The 7710-nt window shown below is 37.7% G+C and overlaps 1 long non-coding RNA gene across 1 annotated transcript; it reads right to left on the bottom strand.

Annotated features, from left to right (window-relative positions):
- Positions 1–456: 456 nt before the first annotated feature.
- Positions 457–6514, bottom strand: LOC121307920. The gene is made up of 5 exons (XR_005948402.1): positions 6393–6514; positions 6126–6180; positions 4259–4307; positions 3269–3657; positions 457–553 (listed from the first exon to the last, which is right to left on the bottom strand). It is a non-coding gene; the product is annotated as an uncharacterized LOC121307920 (long non-coding RNA).
- Between the last annotated feature and the right edge of the window lie 1196 nt (positions 6515–7710).

The following is a 7710-nucleotide window of genomic DNA, read 5'->3' as shown; positions in this document are numbered from 1 at the left end:
GATTCAAGTTTTCTTTAGAGCTGAGCAAACCCTTTGATAATCTATTGAGTACTCTTCAAAAATACTCATCCTGCATTGGCAGTTAACATGCAACTGTTTGGGTGCCATTTGCAGGTGTGGGACAATTCTCTTTTCAGGACCAAAGACACTGACTTTAAAAATCAGGATGTACTCAAGAGGAGAGTCTGTGCGGCACATGGAAGAGCTCTGAAACGCGCATCAACTTTCTACAAGTCCCGTTACTCTTAAGCTCTTCACGTGCCAGCCCTAGCAGCTGGAAGATCGTGCACCACATCTCATACTAGGCATCACTTAAATGAAATATGAACGATTCATCTGCATGCTTCCACAACTGAACTACTACATTCTTGGTGCAGTGGTGATTAGAAGGCATAACTTCACTGGATGCAACCTTTTCTGCATTCTCTTTTTCTTCAATGCGGGCCAGTATGCCCAGAAATTTGGCTTCTTTGCTTTTGATGAATTCCCTGGTCTCCTCTTTCATTTTCTTTACTTCTTCATCCTACATTAATTCATCGTATTCTTCTTCCGTCTTTAAAACAAACTAGAACAAACACATCAGTGACAAGCATCCCTGCCATTCAACTATGAAGACCAAGCTTCATCATAGTTGAAAATGATTTTCTCTACACATACATAAACCACTTTCAATCACAGTCCATGATACAGACAGGCAAACAGGCCAATTCCATATAACCCCAGATTGTGATACTCAGAATTACTTAGACTGCTAATAATGTCCACATCTACTTTTGTCAGAATTGGAAAAGCGGTTTTCTAGAAAATGTAATTGCAGCTTTTTGATGATTTTTTTTTTCTTGATGTCTAAGATTTGTCATTTGTGTTTATTGTTATTACTGTAAGAATGACTTGCAACCAGTTCTATGCTTGACGTGATTCAACTGGGTCCCTTCTTTAGTTTTCTTTCATCCTTGTCAGTTAATTGAAATGATTTCTGAGGTTAAACTTTCTGAACTCATTTAAAGGATATTGTAATTGGACTATTTAATACAAACCTCTCACCCTCTGACATATATGACCTGATTTCATTTTGCACTCAATACATTTAGTTTATTAACCTGCTCGTACTCCCCACTGAGGTAGTTACTCACTATAATATTAGTGCCAAACAATGTTTCTCGTTTTTTTTTTTTTTCATAAATGAAGAATGCACCATAAAATTGTGGCTCGCAAATATTTATGGATTCACAGTAATTGATTGGTGATTATTATAAAAAAGGAAAGCCAACACTACAATTAAACTACAGAAATAAAAATAGCTTGTTTTTCTTTTGTATATTGTTTTATTGTAATGTTAACTTTCCCTTTAAGAGCAAATTAATTAACAAATTATAATAATCACCAATCAGTTGTATAAAAATGTAATTAAGTTTGTTTGAATGCACTCTGAGGAAGGCATCTAGCCACAACATGTCTGTCTGTGCTTGCGTAGCTGCCATTTAAAAAAAGAAAAAAATGTCTTAAATAATCTTTTTGTAAATTTGAAGTGAGTGCTGGTCTTACGGTAAAATGTAATATTTCTCTTTGACCAAAGCACCCAAAGTGAATGCTGTGAATTAAGATTCAAGTTTGGGCTCTCGGAGTTGAGCAAAGCCTTTGATAACACTATGTAACACAATTTTTGTTCCTGGGTAGTAAGTGTTATTTCCTATTTGCTTATGCCTCAAAAGTATAGAAAATAGCTATTATTCCCCACAAACTTTGCTTTTGTGACCAGGACAGTGATATTTCAAAATATCACTATTTCCAATGGGAAAACGGGCAAATGTGCGTCTTTCCATTCACATAAAGTCAGAAAAAAACAACATATGAATCCAAATTAACATGTATTTATACTAAAGTAATACAAAAATGACTACAAAAGATTTAGAAGTGAGTAGTTTTTCGAGATTTACGAAAAACTACTCACTTCTAAATCTTTTGTAGTTCCGTTACTTTTCAGCTCTTCACTTGTCAGCCCTAGCAGCTGGAAGATCTTGCACCACATCTCATAATAGGCATCACTTAAATGAAATATGAACGATTCATCTGCATGCTTCCACAACTGAACTACTACATTCTTGGGGCACTGGTGATTAGAAGGCATAACTTCACTGGATGCAACCTTTTCTGCATTCTCTTTTTCTTCAATGCGGGCCAGTATGCCCAGAAATTCGGCTTCTTTGCTTTTGTTGAATTTTCTGGTCTCCTCTTTCATTTTCTTTACTTCTTCATCCTGCATTAATTTATCATATTCTTCTTCCATCTTTAAAACAAACCAGAACAAACATGTCAGTGACAAGCATCCCTGCCATTCAACATTAAACAATGACATCCAAAAATAGAGCAGCAGGACCAAGCACTGTAGACACATGTAGCAATGTGAGTGTGACATGCAGACCGGTGGTCTTCATATAACCCCAGATTATATAGCAATGTGAGTGTGAAATGCAGACCGGTGGTCTTCATATAACCCCAGATTATATAGCAATGTGAGTGTGACATGCAGACCGGTGGTCTTCATATAACCCCAGATTATATAGCAATGTGAGTGTGACATGCAGACCGGTGGTCTTCATATAACCCCAGATTATATAGCAATGTGAGTGTGACATGCAGACCGGTGGTCTTCATATAACCCCAGATTATATAGCAATGTGAGTGTGAAATGCAGACCGGTGGTCTTCATATAACCCCAGATTATATTACTGTCAATAGGTTAAGTAAATTGTCAAGACCAAGCTTCATCATAGTTGAAAAAGCTTTTCTCTACACATACGTAAAACCATTTTCAAACACGGTCCATGATACAGACAGGCAAACAGGCCAATTCCATATAACCCCAGATTGTGATACTCAGAATTACTTAGACTGCTAATAATGTCCACATTTAGTTTTGTCAGAATTGGAAAAGTGGTTTTCTAGAAAATGTAATTGCAGCTTTTTCATGATTTTTTTTTTCTTGATGTCTAAGATTTGTCATTTATGTTTATCATTACTGTATGAATGACATGCAATCAGTTCTATGCTTGACGTGTTTCAACTGGGTCCCTAGACCAGTTTAGGAGACTCTGTATATCAATCTGTAGAAAAATGTAGTAAAGGTTTCAAAACATAATGACCACACCCACATCCCAATTGTTGCCATTCTCTATATCCTCCTCTGACAGTGAAGAGAGGCATGGACATTGTGTTCACAGCACCCTGGTCATTACAGCTTTGACTTTGACTAGTTTTATATTCTTACCATAGGAGCAAAACATTTCCCATAGTTGTAGACTTTGGTTCCAGGAAACTAAATTCCATTTTGTAAGAGGTCCTGCAAGCTGTCAGCCACTTGGTGCAACACCTCATTTTCATAAGCATAGACGTTGCCATCTTTGCCTGCCAGAATGATCAGCTGCAGCCCCACAGCCAGACTCGGGAAGGTATCAATGGCACCGATAACTCTCATCTCTACTCTTTCAGGAAGGTACAAATCTTCCCATGCTTCAAGCTCATCCTCCATTTCTGCATAGATTGTGTCATCTAGCCCCCCAGTTCTCATTGGATACCCTGCTGGCTTCTCCAGAGACACAGTCTGCCCCCTGTATTTGTCCACTTGTTCCGATACATGGTCAAGGTAGTTGGGTGAATCTGTTGTAAGAAAAAACAAAGATAAGTGGTGGGTGTCAACCTTCAGGGATCAAGACCTAAGATATGGTATATTAACTGTATCAAAGCGTTTTTCTGACAAAAAACAAATAACTATCTGTGTTGCATTATATCATAACAGGAGGTGTGGTGGTCCAGTGGTTAAGAAAGGGGCTTCAAATCCCAGCTCAGCCACTGACCCACAGTGTGTGAGACCCCAAGCGAGTCACTTAACCTCCTTGTGCTCGGTCCTTCAGATAAGACATTAAACAAACGAGAGCCTATTGGAAGAGACTATGCAGCAGCAGCAGTTGTTGAGCGTTCAGTCGTCAGAAAACTAACGTTATCATTTGGGAGGGGATATTCGTCGGATGGTTGATAAAAGCATCTGCTAAATGAATAATAATAACAATCATAATAATAATAATATTATTATTTTCAATTGATGGCTCTTTAGTACGGTGTGAATTTACCAGAGGACAACAGTCACACATTTGTAATATAGGCAGTCATAATCTTGTTATGACAATCACAATTTAAAAACAATTGCATAGGATGTCAATTGGGTTCACTGCACGCCATTCATTTGACAAGATACACATACCTTATCAGTGCTGCAGAAATCCTGGATGCTGGATAAGACACTCTTGTTGCTGCAATTCCAAAAAAACAACTCAAATATTAGCAAGTGCAGTTATGTTCTAATTCTTTATAGTGAACCAAGTCTAAATGTTATGAAACCTGTCTTGTGCAGAGAGTTTTTTGCCATTATTATTATTTATTTCTTAGCTGACGCCCTTATCCAGGGTGATTTACAATTGTTACAAGATAACACATTATTTTTACATACAATTACCCATTTATACAGATGGGTTTGTACTGGAGCAATCTAGGTAAAGTACCTTACTCAAGGGTACAGCAGCAGTGTCCCCACCGTGGATTGAACCCATGACCCTCTGATTAAGAGTCCAGAGCCCTAATCTCTACTCCACACTGCTGCCCTCACCCTGTGTATATTATATATGTATATAAATATTAAACTGTATCATCAAAGTCTAGAAAGTATTTGATCAGTAAGTTACTGATGCCAGTCTCTGATCCCCTCAGAGCAGCTCACCCTCAGAGCTGGTCTGAAGAAGATATGATCGCTTGAAAAGAAAATCTAGCAAAGAGGCTTATTTCTGGCCCCTGATTTGCCCCTCCTACATCATTATTATTGCTGGCTGGAGTTAAAATCCTAAACTACATGGAAATGCATGATGCAATGGAAATACAATGCAGTTCTCAGTTCCTTGGCCACAGGAGACTTCTTCGTAAAGTGCAAGACTGGACAAGTCAAACTGCCAGGAGTTTGTCCCTCAGATGCAAATTCTGCGCTCTGTTTTATTAAAGCGAGTGGAACAGCAGCATGCATGGATTGCTTGTCTCTCTCAGTTCACTTTCTTGTTTTAGTTTAATATGTCTCTTATTTTTCAGTGTGTTCTTTTATTGTCAGGGTGCTCATGTGCCTCGATGCTGCAGTGTTTGCAGCGCTGTGCATCCTCTGCCTCACCTGAACCACTCTGCTATTTTTGCTTTTTATATACTTTGAAACATTTGTTTTCTTTTGAATATTCATAAACTGATTTACGTTTTCTCCTCATTCCTCATCCACTAAAGATATTATATTTTCGTGTATTTCAATTTCGTTTTTTGATCAAGCTAGTAGTTACCACGCCCAGCAATTGCCACAATAATCAGTACTTTGATTGGCCAACATAATCAGGTAATAATGTGTTTAGGACGCGACAGAGAACCACGTTTGAACCTCTGACGTCAAGCCTCTGCAGTATCCTAGGATACAGTGTAGTGCTGTTTATTACAATGTCGGAGTCAAAATAAAACAGCATTTTTATGAAGTTATTGTGTATTTCCTAGAAAATAGTAATGAGAAAATATTGAATAGTAAACAGAAATCGGGTATAAATCATTAAAAACCGACGTTCAGTTTAAATCCTGTATACATAAGCAAGTTGCAAAACATTTACTATTAACACAGCAATTTAAGAAATTTCGAGGTCATAACATTTGTGAATCAATCCCCGTCCCACCCCCACCCGGAGAAAGATTGCGTACCATCTTGGATATTATTTTACCTTTTGTGAGTAACATTCCCCACCCACAAATACAATACTAGATAAAACATTTAGAAGATAGGTTGTAAAAGCGTTAAACGTTTCTGTTGAAGTATTCAGTAACACTAGTTACGGAAAAGCCACATTTCCATCTGCTTTTCATAATGTGCAAAATGACGGCGTATTTTCCAATCCCAGTTCTGAAGTGTAGGTATTATTCAGTAAATTGTCTAAAGTTATCGTATCCACCACCCCACCTACATCCTTAAACAATGTATTTCGATAAAATACAATTTATAATATATACGTGGTAGACTTATAGTCTAAATATTCTATTTTATAAAATGATTCTCTCACCTTACAGTACGGCAAACTGTATTCCCGTGTGTCTCTGTTGAGCAGGACTGACTCACTGGCAGGCAGGATACCAAAGCGAAATATCAGTCATATTCATGTGTCAAAATTATTACATTCTGCTCTAAATGCATATAGGAGGATATAGAATCTTTAAAGCGTATAAAAAATAAAACAAAGTTTGACTTTAATGAAAATATATAATGTTATTTAATATAAAGCCCTAGAATTTTTTATTTTATAATTATGCATGTATTTATGTGTATGTACCTGTATTTTGTTATTTCCTTTACTTGTGTCGAACTGTTTTTCATCTGATTGTTTTGCTTTTTCTTCCTGAATGGATTTTCAAGATGTTTTATTGTAAAATACTCATTCATATATGAATAGCTGTCATTGTTTTGAATTCCTGTTGCGCGGATTGGCTTCCCTCTGTAACACATGACGCGGCTAGCAGAGCGCAGCAGCAGAGACGTGACCCATATCGAAGGGGTTTCTTTCAGATCATCTGGATTTGTTTATGAAGGACGTGAAAGAAAAACTTAAGAAAAACAAATTCCATGAACAGAAGCCCACTGAAAAATGCAAGCCTGCGGCGTGGGAATCATTTGTTGTAATAGTGGACAAAGAAGGAAAACGCGTTTTGCAAAACACACATTTGACATCTCAATTCCATTTGCTCTTGTGTTGAGTTTGTAATAAAATCGCGCATTTACGAGATCGTTATTCAGTTCATTTGATTTTCAGTTCATATGCATACATGCCAACAGTCCCTATATTGCTCGGAACAGTCCCGATTTCCTTGCAAATGTCCCGCATCCCGATGCATAGGAAGATAGTCCTGATATTTACCCATAGGGGGAAAAAAAATCATTTATTCTGCGCAGTGGAAAACCACACGCTGTGCTCTTCGTGCGGCTGACACATCTGCTGATCACTAATTTATACAAAGGTAAGAACGCTTCATTGTGTCTATGCTTACTGCGAGGATGGTCGAGGGGTGCTGAGTTGGGAGGATATGTCTGTTTTCAGTTCAGTTCAGTTGATTGCTAGCAGGCTTACAGCGTGAACGGTGACAAAAGCACTCGCTCTGCGCAGGAGCTAGAGCAATTCACGGAGCTGAAAGGTTACTGTACCGCCGTCCTATTACTTAAGAAATCCAGTCCAGCATTGCAGTAACTGCTGTCGTGTGGATTTACATACCCTCACCTCAATAATATTAACATTATATAGTATTAACTCACCAGCACAATAATATTATTAAACAAACAGGCACAAGGAAATCGCCGCTTCATTACATCAGCTTAGATTCTCTCGTGCCTGGGTTTTCTCAAGTAAAATAAACTAAGCTTATGGAAACCCGAAAAAGCATTTTGCACAAGACATTTTTCTCAAGCAAAAAAACTCCACCAATCACTGCAATCCATCAAAAAAAAAAAAATAACAAAAATATAAATTCCTTCGTAATATATCATATATTTTCGTGAGTGGTCCGTGTTTATTATATACTTTCAAACTAGCATACATTCATAGAGATTGCTAAAGCCAATGTAAAAGGCATGATGCCAGCGCCTCTTCCCTTGTAGCA

This window comes from Polyodon spathula, unplaced genomic scaffold, assembly GCF_017654505.1.
Source record: "Polyodon spathula isolate WHYD16114869_AA unplaced genomic scaffold, ASM1765450v1 scaffolds_61, whole genome shotgun sequence".
NCBI lineage: Eukaryota > Metazoa > Chordata > Actinopteri > Acipenseriformes > Polyodontidae > Polyodon > Polyodon spathula.
The sequence above is the reverse complement of the archived record's forward strand: the minus strand, read 5'-3'. Positions and strand labels throughout refer to the sequence as shown.